General features: G+C 43.8%; 3 non-coding genes and 2 pseudogenes across 3 annotated transcripts; all 5 read left to right on the top strand.

Annotated features, from left to right (window-relative positions):
- Positions 1–308: 308 nt before the first annotated feature.
- LOC130310254 (U2 spliceosomal RNA) lies at positions 309–482 on the top strand (annotated as a pseudogene).
- Positions 483–2,570: 2,088 nt separating this feature from the next.
- LOC130310256 (U2 spliceosomal RNA) lies at positions 2,571–2,703 on the top strand (annotated as a pseudogene).
- Positions 2,704–7,873: 5,170 nt separating this feature from the next.
- Positions 7,874–8,062, top strand: LOC130310255 (U2 spliceosomal RNA). The gene has a single exon (XR_008858787.1). It is a non-coding gene; the product is annotated as a U2 spliceosomal RNA (small nuclear RNA).
- A 2,085-nt stretch (positions 8,063–10,147) lies between these two features.
- On the top strand, positions 10,148–10,338 carry LOC130310227 (U2 spliceosomal RNA). The gene has a single exon (XR_008858762.1). It is a non-coding gene; the product is annotated as a U2 spliceosomal RNA (small nuclear RNA).
- A 2,116-nt stretch (positions 10,339–12,454) lies between these two features.
- Positions 12,455–12,645, top strand: LOC130310226 (U2 spliceosomal RNA). The gene has a single exon (XR_008858761.1). It is a non-coding gene; the product is annotated as a U2 spliceosomal RNA (small nuclear RNA).
- The last annotated feature ends 1,525 nt before the right edge of the window (positions 12,646–14,170 follow it).

Here is a 14,170-nt window from a genome sequence, read left to right as displayed (position 1 = left end):
ACGTATAAAATTCCAGGCTGGTTAGCGTCTCAAGTTAAGAAAGATATAGCAAATGGCAATATCAGTCGAGGACTGATAGACTTTCTAATGGTGTTTGCATGGAGGAAGGGGATGACCTTCTAATTTGGTTTTGCTTAATTAGAAAGTAATGTTTGGTTTTGCTATTTTGTGTTGTTTCTTATTTTGTTTTTAAATGTTCTATTTTGTTTCATTAGTGTTTAAGAAAAGAAATAAAAACATGTTACCTGATGATGAACACAAAATTGAGTTCCAAATAAGATCTTGGAACTCTGAGTGAGTTCTGAGGGCTAACTTAAAAAAAAAAAAAATCTGTTCTTATCAGTTTAATATCTGATACGTCCCCTATCTGGGGACCATATATTAAATGGATTTTTGAGAACGGGGGCCGATTTCGAAGCTTGCTTCCGTCGCCCTATGCATTGACCCGATATGGCAGTATCTTCGGGTACAGTGCACCACCCCCTTACAGGGTTAAAAAGAAAGATTCCTACTTTCATTGCTACCTGCTTGCTGGCTAGCCAACTAGCCAGCCCTGTGGGCTTGCTGCTGCTGCAGCCAAAAAACAAAAGGTGGTGCTGCTGCTGCTTCTGCTGCTTCTGCTTCTGCTTGTGTCTGGCCGCTGTTGGAGCGTCCAGGCACAGGACTTCTGCTGCTGCTGACTAAATGGCCTCCTTAATTGGATCATTTGAGTAGCCAGCACACCTGTGCAGGTAGGGCATGACATGATAGGCAGCTGCCTTGATAGCGGGTGGGTGCTGAATGTTCCTAATTGACAAAATAAGATTAATGCTTATGAAGAAATATAAAATCTCATCCCTTCCCCAATATCGCGCCACACCCCTACCCCTTAATTCCCTGGTTGAACTTGATGGACATATGTCTTTTTTCGACCGTACTAACTATGTAACTATGTAACATAACATGGGGGGGGGGGGGGTCTCCTGGCTGTTCACACAGGTGTGTCATTGCTGTACATTGACCATGCATTGCTTCTGTGGTATTGCAAAGGCAAAGACAAATGCTTCCAGCCATCCATTGCACTAATGGATTGGTCATCAGCTGGCTGTCTATGTCCCGCATCAATATAGACCAAAGTACAGAGGGTTAGGCTATGCTATTGTGCACCTACCTGATGCATCAGAAGGTGCGAGGCCCTTGCTAAATTCTGTGCACAGACTTTGAGATCTATACTTTAGACTGTATCTAAACCTGCTCCAACATGGACTGACATTCTGGCCTACTTTCAACCGATGCGACTTGTCTGTCGCTGAACAGTCGCTTTTTATGTATTCAGCACCTATGTATAATGTTGTAAAAATGCTCTAGAAGCTAAAGTCGCAGAAATGTCACACATATTTGGCCTGCAACTTTCTGTGCGACAAATTCAGACAGGAAAAATCAGTATAAATCCTTAGAAAATTATCCCCCAGTGTCTCCATCTGCTGGCGGTATTGAATAAGCATTGCTGCACTGATGGGGTATGCATTAGACGAAAAAAAAGAAGAAAAAGAAGAATAATACGCCCAGAAAAGAGGCGAAAAGGAGAAAAACGTAAAAAAACGTGAAAAAAAAGTAAGAGGAAGAGAAGTGAAAAAAAGGTGGAAATGGGTTTAAAAGTGATTTCGGCGGAGAAATATATATATATATATATATATATATATATATATATATATATACGCGCACACACACACATATATATAAACGTATTCTCCGTTGAGATATTGCAGCCGCTGCTGTGTCCAGGCCCAGGAGCCTTAGCACTGTGCTGTGATGTCACTCAATACCACTGACATCACTAGGTGTAAACAACATCTCTCCTTTGCTGTGTATGTGACTATGGAGCTGTTTGGTGATGTCGTCTATTATGGCCTTCATAGAAGCAACAGGAGATTGTTGCATCCATCTAGAACCCTCAGAACTACAGTGCTATGATGTCACTCACTTCCACAGGCCTTGCAGAGTGTAAACAACAACAACCCAGCTTTGTTGTGTATGTAACCATAGGGATTTGTGATGTCACCTAGAACCTTCACAGCAGCGACAGCTTTATGAGGAGCATCAGCACTGCTCTGCCTGAGCAGAACCATCACCGCCATAGGTTGTCAAATAACCCGGGTTTAACCCACACAGGTAAGTCCAATGGGGTGCAGGCATGTCCTCTATGCTTACAGCTTCCCGTGGGTGTTGGTTTGATACCGTTTGGGGACAGCCAAGGAGGCATCTGCAGGCAACAAAGGTAGGTGTGTGCTTGTGTGTGTGTTTCCTATGCAGATCCTAAGCCCAGTGTCACATGCAAGTAGGAGGAGTAAGAAGGGTTCCTGGCAAATCCGGGTTATGGATTGCATTTAAAAAGGCCCCGTGGGAGTGCAATGGGCCCCTGTCTTGCTGCTTAGCAATAATGGTATGGGTTTAGGTTCTGCTGTGTGTACTGGTGGTTGACTGCCCCCCAGCCCAGAGTGTGCATGGAAAATTGTCTGGCAGCCTCCCTGACAGCAAGCAGTGATAGTGCCCATGAAGGGCACCTTGTTGGGCCCGCCCCTTTCACGGTTATCGCTTCTCGGCCTTTTGGCTAAGATCAAGTGTAGTAATACAGGAGATCTGGTCAGAAGGTACTCGGGTACCCCTCTCCTCGGCCTTGTGGGATCGCCCAGGTTTATTGCCTGGGCTTCACCCACTTGTTGCTATTGGGGAGAGGGCTTAGTCCCAGGGTAACGGGTTGCGATCGCCTCTCAAAGCCTTCGGGTGGAGAGAGGTTTGAGCGAATTGGCTGGTTGGTTGGAGCGGAGAGAACCAGACCAAAACACGAATGAACCATGGATGAAGATCTAGATCCTGGTTCGGTACCGGCTTATGCCCGGATTAAACACACTGTGCGGGTCATTCTCACAGGTGATGCGGCGGATGCACGTGGCATGAGGTTCGTGATAGAGGACGTGCTCGACAAGATTCTTAATGTTCGTAAGCGAGAGATTTTGGCCATCCAGGATTACCCTAAGCGGAGGATCTACGACTGCACTTTCATAGGGGAAGGCGTATTCTTAGATGCAGTAATGAAAATTCCAAAGCAAGATGATCCGAGGCTTAAGGGTATCCAAATTGTCGAGCACGTCCTAGATGAAACCAAGTTGATTGTCGTGAAGATGTACTCCCCTTTTGTAAATCAGAGAGAGATCGATGGGTTCCTGGCAGCCTACTTTAAAAAGGTGGAGTTCAGAGGAAAAATCATGAACGACTGTGGTGTCTGGACCTCAAAATGGCGATATCAAGTCACGTGCAACAAAGACCCCACCCTCCCAGGGGGGATACTATTACCGCCTGCTCGTTTTAAATTAAACAATGTGTGTGGCGACCTCTTTTTTGCGGGAATGCCAAACTTCTGCAGAAGGTGCCAACGTTATGGGCACATAAAGGAAAATTGTGAAAGTTCCTGTAAGAAATGTGGAAGCATGCAACATGAAACAGAAAAATGTGATAAGGGTTTGAGATGTAATTTTTGCCGTCACTTTGGTCACGTGTATGCTTTCTGTCCCCACAGACCAAAAAAAACCACAGAACAGCAAGGGCAACCCAAGAGAGACGTCCGGAGACCAGCCTGGGGAAAAGCCAGAGAGGAGGAGCACCCCCCACAAGAAGAGGTAAGCTGTGAGATGGAGACCACGGCCCCCCCAAAAGAACCCCAGGAGAAAGAGGCACAGGTGGAAAGGGGGACCCCAGGTGAGAGGAGGCCGGGGAAGAGAAATGCGAGAGGGGATCGGGCAGATACCTCAGAGAAGGTGGAAGAGCGAGAGGTGCCCGATTCCACCCCGGAAGGTCCTCCTGCTTGGGGTCCCCCTGAGTGTGAAAACCCGGACGGAGTAGCAAAGGTGAAAAGACGAAGGGGCTCCAAAGGGCGTCCGGACTCGGAGGTGGTCCAGGAGGAGCAGATGGAAGTTCCTGTCGTGACGGGGGCTCCAAGTGAAGCTCCTCCACAGGTCCCAGCGGTGGATACCCCTACTCCTCCCAGCCAGGAGGAGGTTTCAGGGGTGACCATCTCCGAGGTCCCGGAAACGGACCTAAGTACGCACCCGACCCCTATGGAGGGGCAAGAGGTGGACGCCGAAAAAGAGAATGGAGCCCAGAAGCTGTTCTTACCAATGTACTCCGTCTATACACCTGTGGTCTTGGAAGAGGGGGGCTGCTCGAGCGATGGTGGTTCCTCTCCGGCTTCCTCTATGTGTACGGTAGAGTCAGAGGTGGGGGGTAACGAGAGCTCCAGTGCGCAATCTGGTTTTTAGTTTGTTATCTGAGCCTCCCTTTTTTTTACATCTCCAATGGCTGAGTTGTCCGGATTGTCTATGAATGTAAGAAGTATAAGTTCACGAGCGAAACGGGTTGCCCTTTTTAACTACTTGTCTATTTTTGCTGCTTCTGTGGTTTTCCTGCAGGAGTGCGGCATCCCGCATAGTTTAAATTATGAAAAGTATAAAAAAGATTGGGTACACGGTCCATCAGTCTGGTCTGGATCTAACGAATCCAGATCAGCAGGGGTCGCCATATTTTTTAAAGGAAATGCTTTTATTGATTTTATTCATGAGATTTTACCAGGCAGAATTTTATTGGTTAAAGCTTTTATTGATGGTATTAAATGGCAGTTTTTAAATTTTTATGGTTCACCCGATAAAAATGATAGAGCACGGATGTTAGAGATTTTACCCCTTTTTATCAATGATTCTGAACCTCTTATTTTAGCAGGTGATTTTAATTGTATTTTAAGGGGGGAGCACCGTTTTACCAATTCAGTAAGTAGAAACTATGATAAAACATCTTCTATGTTAAAAAATATGATTATTGATTTTAGACTTACTGATGTTTTTAAGAAATGCAATAGTATTTTACCAGAAAGAGACGGTGTGACCTGGAGCAACGCAAACTGCAGCTCCAGGATCGATTTTATCTTCTGTTCTTATCAAGTACTGCCTTTTAAGTGTGATGTTTTAACCAATGTTTTTTCTGATCACAAACTTTTATCTTTTAAGGTGAAGAGTGATTTTAGAAAAAAGACTGGGAGGAATGCCTGGAAGATGAATGTATCCCTTTTAGAAGATCCGCAGGTTTTATCCGATTTTATCAACTTCTACAAGGACTGCAGACGGGTAAGAGATCCTAACACTCCCATCAGTATATGGTGGGAGAAAATGAAAATAAAAATAAAAGAGTTTTTTATTAGAGTAGGGATCTCTAGAGCTAAAGAGAAGCGTGAGTTTTACTCCCTTCTAAATACCCGTCTGCAAACCCTGTACAAATTCAGAGACAATGGTATAGAGGTTTATAGAGAAATTACTGACTTAAAAAAAGAAATAAAACAGTGCCTGGAGCAGAAGGGAAAAGAGATAATTTTCAGATCCAAAATAAAGCACCTTGAAGAGAACGAGACCTGCTCCAGGTACTTTTTTAAGAAAGTAACGGATAAAAAGGTTTTAATTGATAATATACAAGGAGAAAAAGATGTACAGGGTATTTTAAAAAGGGTACATTCATTTTATGCGGATCTTTTTAATACAAAAAATATTGATATTGATTTTATGAATGACTCATTGAAGGAGATTACCAATGTTTTAGACCCTGTGTCCCAGTCTCTTTTACAGAGGGAGATCTCGGAACAGGAGGTTTTAGAGACGATCAGGAGTTTTAAATCCGGTAAGGTGCCTGGTCCTGACGGTATACCCATTGAGTTTTATGTCATTTTTTATGGTGTTTTAAAAGATGACCTTTTTTCCCTTTTTACAGAAGTATTTAAAACAAAAGCCCTCCCAGGTTCATGGAGGAAGGGTGATGTCTCCCTGCTGTTCAAAAAGGGAGACCGGTCAGATCTAAAGAACTGGAGACCAATCACCCTCCTCAACTGTGACTACAAAGTGATGGCAAAACTGTGCGCAAATAGATTAAAAAGTGTAATAGAGAAAATAATCCATTCAAATCAGGTCTGTGGGGTGCCTGGGAGGAGCATATGGGAAAATCTTAACCTTTTAAAAGATGTGATTAGTGACACAAAGTCTAGAAACGGAAAACTAGCCATTTTATCCTTAGACTTCGAGAAGGCTTTTGACAGAGTGTCACATTTTTATCTTTTTAAGGTTTTAGAGAAAATGGGTATACCTGAAGGCTTTTTATTGTCTCTTAAGGCCTTTTATAAAAACTGCACAAGCAAGATTTTAGTTAACGGTTTTAAGACACAGGATGTGATTTTAAATTCCGGAGTGAAGCAGGGGTGTCCTTTGTCCCCACTACTTTTCATATGTGCGCTTGAGCCTCTACTATGCACCTTGAGGAGAGATAAGCAAATAAGAGGGGTCCCCCTGCCGGGAGGAGGGGGACTAGAGGCTAAAGTAGTGGGGTACATGGACGATGTGGCAGTGCTTGGAAGGGACACCCCATCGCTTCAAAAAGCCCTAAAGCAAGTTGAATTTTTTTGTTGTGCCTCCGGTTTTAAGGTAAATTTTAATAAAAGCAGTGTTTTAAATATAGGAGGACTGTTTTTAAGGGATTTACCCATTCCTGTGTCTGAGTCTGTGCAGATTTTAGGGGTCTCCTTCAGTGAGTCAAACAATGGTTTTAATAGCTGGGACTTGGTGGCTCAAAAAATAAACACAAAAATTTGTATGTGGAACATGAGAACGCTAACGATGGAGGGGAAGGTTTTAGTTACAAAGATGGTGATTTTACCCATTTTATTGTATCTTGGCATGGTCTTTCCACCCCCCGAAATGATTTTAAATAAAATTATTAAAGCATGTTTTACCTTTTTATGGAGCTCCAAGAGTGAAAAATTGAGAAGAGAGATCGTCATGATGCCAAAAGGTATGGGTGGAAAGGACTTCCCCGACATCAAGGCGTTCCTTTTTACCAAGTTTCTTAGCATGTGTGTTAGCACACTTTTTAAGGATAGTTACTGGTCATATTTTATCCGTTTTAATACAGGTTTTTTTATGAGGAGGAATGGGTGGTTTAAAACTGTTTTAAGCTGTCCTTATGCTTTTAATCTTCCCCAACAATACAAGATTTTAGAGAAAATTTTCAACTTGTACAACTTTAACGGAAAAAGTATTAATGAAGTAACTAATAGCAAAAAAATGTTAAAATATATTAAAGAAAGTGGTTTTATTGCCCCTGTGAATAATTTTAATGAAGAGAAATGCAGGAAAATATGGAAGATGGCAAATATGATTTATCTTTTTAATTCACAGAAAGATCTGGCCTGGAGCTGCATACACGAGTGTCTTCCATGCCGGGCATTCCAGCACCGAAGAAGGATGGCCAACACTGCAGTATGCCCGAGGGAGGGCTGCCAGGAACCCGAGACCGTGTACCACCTTTTCTGGACTTGTTTTTATGCAAAAAGGATATGGACTAAAATACTCCCTCTGGTGAAGAAGATAACAGAAATAAAGGACTTAAACTCTGCAGCTGTTTTTTATGGATGTCTGGAATGCCCAATACGGACTCAAGAGACAATGGCATGGAAGATCATAAACTGTGTTAAAGCAGCTCTATGGAATGCCAGAAACATTTTACTTTTTAAACATGAGATTTTATCTGTGAATGATGTTTTAGCTCTTTGTTTTAGTGATATGTACCAGTACTTTTTATTAGACAAGAAATATTATCCTTTATTAGCTAGAAAATGGTATTTTAATGAATGGAACGCCCTTTTGTAAAGCCACCAAGTGCCCATTTTAAGTGTATTATGATTGTATTTATGTGAACTTTTATTGTTATATGTGATTTTATTATCAAAATTTGTTTTTATTGAAAAAAAATTATATTTATAAATCGTAATGCACTTTGTAAAATGTTATGAATTCTAAATAAAAAGATACCCCTCAGGGGTAGCCAAGTTAAAAAAAAAAAATCTGTTCTTATCAGTTTAATATCTGATACGTCCCCTATCTGGGGACCATATATTAAATGGATTTTTGAGAACGGGGGCCGATTTCGAAGCTTGCTTCCGTCGCCCTATGCATTGACCCGATATGGCAGTATCTTCGGGTACAGTGCACCACCCCCTTACAGGGTTAAAAAGAAAGATTCCTACTTTCATTGCTACCTGCTTGCTGGCTAGCCAGCTAGCCAGCCCTGTGGGCCTTGCTGCTGCTGCAGCCAAAAAACAAAAGGTGGTGCTGCTGCTGCTTCTGCTGCTTCTGCTTCTGCTTGTGTCTGGCCGCTGTTGGAGCGTCCAGGCACAGGACTTCTGCTGCTGCTGACTAAATGGCCTCCTTAATTGGATCATTTGAGTAGCCAGCACACCTGTGCAGGTAGGGCATGACATGATAGGCAGCTGCCTTGATAGCGGGTGGGTGCTGAATGTTCCTAATTGACAAAATAAGATTAATGCTTATGAAGAAATATAAAATCTCATCCCTTCCCCAATATCGCGCCACACCCCTACCCCTTAATTCCCTGGTTGAACTTGATGGACATATGTCTTTTTTCGACCGTACTAACTATGTAACTATGTAACATAACATGGGGGGGGGGGGGGGTCTCCTGGCTGTTCACACAGGTGTGTCATTGCTGTACATTGACCATGCATTGCTTCTGTGGTATTGCAAAGGCAAAGACAAATGCTTCCAGCCATCCATTGCACTAATGGATTGGTCATCAGCTGGCTGTCTATGTCCCGCATCAATATAGACCAAAGTACAGAGGGTTAGGCTATGCTATTGTGCACCTACCTGATGCATCAGAAGGTGCGAGGCCCTTGCTAAATTCTGTGCACAGACTTTGAGATCTATACTTTAGACTGTATCTAAACCTGCTCCAACATGGACTGACATTCTGGCCTACTTTCAGCCGATGCGACTTGTCTGTCGCTGAACAGTCGCTTTTTATGTATTCAGCACCTATGTATAATGTTGTAAAAATGCTCTAGAAGCTAAAGTCGCAGAAATGTCACACATATTTGGCCTGCAACTTTCTGTGCGACAAATTCAGACAGGAAAAATCAGTATAAATCCTTAGAAAATTATCCCCCAGTGTCTCCATCTGCTGGCGGTATTGAATAAGCATTGCTGCACTGATGGGGTATGCATTAGACGAAAAAAAAGAAGAAAAAGAAGAATAATACGCCCAGAAAAGAGGCGAAAAGGAAAAAAACGTAAAAAAAGTGAAAAAAAAGTAAGAGGAAGAGAAGGGAAAAAAAGGTGGAAATGGGTTTAAAAGTGATTTCGGCGGAGAAATATATATATATATATATATATATATATATATATATATACGCGCACACACACACATATATATAAACGTATTCTCCGTTGAGATATTGCAGCCGCTGCTGTGTCCAGGCCCAGGAGCCTTAGCACTGTGCTGTGATGTCACTCAATACCACTGACATCACTAGGTGTAAACAACATCTCTCCTTTGCTGTGTATGTGACTATGGAGCTGTTTGGTGATGTCGTCTATTATGGCCTTCATAGAAGCAACAGGAGATTGTTGCATCCATCTAGAACCCTCAGAACTACAGTGCTATGATGTCACTCACTTCCACAGGCCTTGCAGAGTGTAAACAACAACAACCCAGCTTTGTTGTGTATGTAACCATAGGGATTTGTGATGTCACCTAGAACCTTCACAGCAGCGACAGCTTTATGAGGAGCATCAGCACTGCTCTGCCTGAGCAGAACCATCACCGCCATAGGTTGTCAAATAACCCGGGTTTAACCCACACAGGTAAGTCCAATGGGGTGCAGGCATGTCCTCTATGCTTACAGCTTCCCGTGGGTGTTGGTTTGATACCGTTTGGGGACAGCCAAGGAGGCATCTGCAGGCAACAAAGGTAGGTGTGTGCTTGTGTGTGTGTTTCCTATGCAGATCCTAAGCCCAGTGTCACATGCAAGTAGGAGGAGTAAGAAGGGTTCCTGGCAAATCCGGGTTATGGATTGCATTTAAAAAGGCCCCGTGGGAGTGCAATGGGCCCCTGTCTTGCTGCTTAGCAATAATGGTATGGGTTTAGGTTCTGCTGTGTGTACTGGTGGTTGACTGCCCCCCAGCCCAGAGTGTGCATGGAAAATTGTCTGGCAGCCTCCCTGACAGCAAGCAGTGATAGTGCCCATGAAGGGCACCTTGTTGGGCCTGCCCCTTTCACGGTTATCGCTTCTCGGCCTTTTGGCTAAGATCAAGTGTAGTATCTGTTCTTATCAGTTTAATATCTGATACGTCCCCTATCTGGGGACCATATATTAAATGGATTTTTGAGAACGGGGGCCGATTTCGAAGCTTGCTTCCGTCGCCCTATGCATTGACCCGATATGGCAGTATCTTCGGGTACAGTGCACCACCCCCTTACAGGGTTAAAAAGAAAGATTCCTACTTTCATTGCTACCTGCTTGCTGGCTAGCCAGCTAGCCAGCCCTGTGGGCCTTGCTGCTGCTGCAGCCAAAAAACAAAAGGTGGTGCTGCTGCTGCTTCTGCTGCTTCTGCTTCTGCTTGTGTCTGGCCGCTGTTGGAGCGTCCAGGCACAGGACTTCTGCTGCTGCTGACTAAATGGCCTCCTTAATTGGATCATTTGAGTAGCCAGCACACCTGTGCAGGTAGGGCATGACATGATAGGCAGCTGCCTTGATAGCGGGTGGGTGCTGAATGTTCCTAATTGACAAAATAAGATTAATGCTTATGAAGAAATATAAAATCTCATCCCTTCCCCAATATCGCGCCACACCCCTACCCCTTAATTCCCTGGTTGAACTTGATGGACATATGTCTTTTTTCGACCGTACTAACTATGTAACTATGTAACATAACATGGGGGGGGGGGGGGGGGTCTCCTGGCTGTTCACACAGGTGTGTCATTGCTGTACATTGACCATGCATTGCTTCTGTGGTATTGCAAAGGCAAAGACAAATGCTTCCAGCCATCCATTGCACTAATGGATTGGTCATCAGCTGGCTGTCTATGTCCCGCATCAATATAGACCAAAGTACAGAGGGTTAGGCTATGCTATTGTGCACCTACCTGATGCATCAGAAGGTGCGAGGCCCTTGCTAAATTCTGTGCACAGACTTTGAGATCTATACTTTAGACTGTATCTAAACCTGCTCCAACATGGACTGACATTCTGGCCTACTTTCAGCCGATGCGACTTGTCTGTCGCTGAACAGTCGCTTTTTATGTATTCAGCACCTATGTATAATGTTGTAAAAATGCTCTAGAAGCTAAAGTCGCAGAAATGTCACACATATTTGGCCTGCAACTTTCTGTGCGACAAATTCAGACAGGAAAAATCAGTATAAATCCTTAGAAAATTATCCCCCAGTGTCTCCATCTGCTGGCGGTATTGAATAAGCATTGCTGCACTGATGGGGTATGCATTAGACGAAAAAAAAGAAGAAAAAGAAGAATAATACGCCCAGAAAAGAGGCGAAAAGGAGAAAAACGTAAAAAAACGTGAAAAAAAAGTAAGAGGAAGAGAAGGGAAAAAAAGGTGGAAATGGGTTTAAAAGTGATTTCGGCGGAGAAATATATATATATATTATATATATATATATATATATATATATATATATATATATATATATATATATATACGCGCACACACACACATATATATAAACGTATTCTCCGTTGAGATATTGCAGCCGCTGCTGTGTCCAGGCCCAGGAGCCTTAGCACTGTGCTGTGATGTCACTCAATACCACTGACATCACTAGGTGTAAACAACATCTCTCCTTTGCTGTGTATGTGACTATGGAGCTGTTTGGTGATGTCGTCTATTATGGCCTTCATAGAAGCAACAGGAGATTGTTGCATCCATCTAGAACCCTCAGAACTACAGTGCTATGATGTCACTCACTTCCACAGGCCTTGCAGAGTGTAAACAACAACAACCCAGCTTTGTTGTGTATGTAACCATAGGGATTTGTGATGTCACCTAGAACCTTCACAGCAGCGACAGCTTTATGAGGAGCATCAGCACTGCTCTGCCTGAGCAGAACCATCACCGCCATAGGTTGTCAAATAACCCGGGTTTAACCCACACAGGTAAGTCCAATGGGGTGCAGGCATGTCCTCTATGCTTACAGCTTCCCGTGGGTGTTGGTTTGATACCGTTTGGGGACAGCCAAGGAGGCATCTGCAGGCAACAAAGTAGGTGTGTGCTTGTGTGTGTGTTTCCTATGCAGATCCTAAGCCCAGTGTCACATGCAAGTAGGAGGAGTAAGAAGGGTTCCTGGCAAATCCGGGTTATGGATTGCATTTAAAAAGGCCCCGTGGGAGTGCAATGGGCCCCTGTCTTGCTGCTTAGCAATAATGGTATGGGTTTAGGTTCTGCTGTGTGTACTGGTGGTTGACTGCCCCCCAGCCCAGAGTGTGCATGGAAAATTGTCTGGCAGCCTCCCTGACAGCAAGCAGTGATAGTGCCCATGAAGGGCACCTTGTTGGGCCCGCCCCTTTCACGGTTATCGCTTCTCGGCCTTTTGGCTAAGATCAAGTGTAGTATCTGTTCTTATCAGTTTAATATCTGATACGTCCCCTATCTGGGGACCATATATTAAATGGATTTTTGAGAACGGGGGCCGATTTCGAAGCTTGCTTCCGTCGCCCTATGCATTGACCCGATATGGCAGTATCTTCGGGTACAGTGCACCACCCCCTTACAGGGTTAAAAAGAAAGATTCCTACTTTCATTGCTACCTGCTTGCTGGCTAGCCAGCTAGCCAGCCCTGTGGGCCTTGCTGCTGCTGCAGCCAAAAAACAAAAGGTGGTGCTGCTGCTGCTGCTTCTGCTGCTTCTGCTTCTGCTTGTGTCTGGCCGCTGTTGGAGCGTCCAGGCACAGGACTTCTGCTGCTGCTGACTAAATGGCCTCCTTAATTGGATCATTTGAGTAGCCAGCACACCTGTGCAGGTAGGGCATGACATGATAGGCAGCTGCCTTGATAGCGGGTGGGTGCTGAATGTTCCTAATTGACAAAATAAGATTAATGCTTATGAAGAAATATAAAATCTCATCCCTTCCCCAATATCGCGCCACACCCCTACCCCTTAATTCCCTGGTTGAACTTGATGGACATATGTCTTTTTTCGACCGTACTAACTATGTAACTATGTAACATAACATGGGGGGGGGGGGGGTCTCCTGGCTGTTCACACAGGTGTGTCATTGCTGTACATTGACCATGCATTGCTTCTGTGGTATTGCAAAGGCAAAGACAAATGCTTCCAGCCATCCATTGCACTAATGGATTGGTCATCAGCTGGCTGTCTATGTCCCGCATCAATATAGACCAAAGTACAGAGGGTTAGGCTATGCTATTGTGCACCTACCTGATGCATCAGAAGGTGCGAGGCCCTTGCTAAATTCTGTGCACAGACTTTGAGATCTATACTTTAGACTGTATCTAAACCTGCTCCAACATGGACTGACATTCTGGCCTACTTTCAGCCGATGCGACTTGTCTGTCGCTGAACAGTCGCTTTTTATGTATTCAGCACCTATGTATAATGTTGTAAAAATGCTCTAGAAGCTAAAGTCGCAGAAATGTCACACATATTTGGCCTGCAACTTTCTGTGCGACAAATTCAGACAGGAAAAATCAGTATAAATCCTTAGAAAATTATCCCCCAGTGTCTCCATCTGCTGGCGGTATTGAATAAGCATTGCTGCACTGATGGGGTATGCATTAGACGAAAAAAAAGAAGAAAAAGAAGAATAATACGCCCAGAAAAGAGGCGAAAAGGAGAAAAACTTAAAAAAACGTGAAAAAAAAGTAAGAGGAAGAGAAGGGAAAAAAAGGTGGAAATGGGTTTAAAAGTGATTTCGGCGGAGAAATATATATATATATATATATATATATATATATATATATATATACGCGCACACACACACATATATATAAACGTATTCTCCGTTGAGATATTGCAGCCGCTGCTGTGTCCAGGCCCAGGAGCCTTAGCACTGTGCTGTGATGTCACTCAATACCACTGACATCACTAGGTGTAAACAACATCTCTCCTTTGCTGTGTATGTGACTATGGAGCTGTTTGGTGATGTCGTCTATTATGGCCTTCATAGAAGCAACAGGAGATTGTTGCATCCATCTAGAACCCTCAGAACTACAGTGCTATGATGTCACTCACTTCCACAGGCCTTGCAGAGTGTAAACAACAACAACCCAGC

This window comes from Hyla sarda, unplaced genomic scaffold (genome assembly GCF_029499605.1).
Source record: "Hyla sarda isolate aHylSar1 unplaced genomic scaffold, aHylSar1.hap1 scaffold_1567, whole genome shotgun sequence".
Taxonomy (NCBI): domain Eukaryota; kingdom Metazoa; phylum Chordata; class Amphibia; order Anura; family Hylidae; genus Hyla; species Hyla sarda.
Note: the sequence above shows the minus strand (reverse complement) of the source record. Positions and strands in the feature narration are given on the sequence as shown.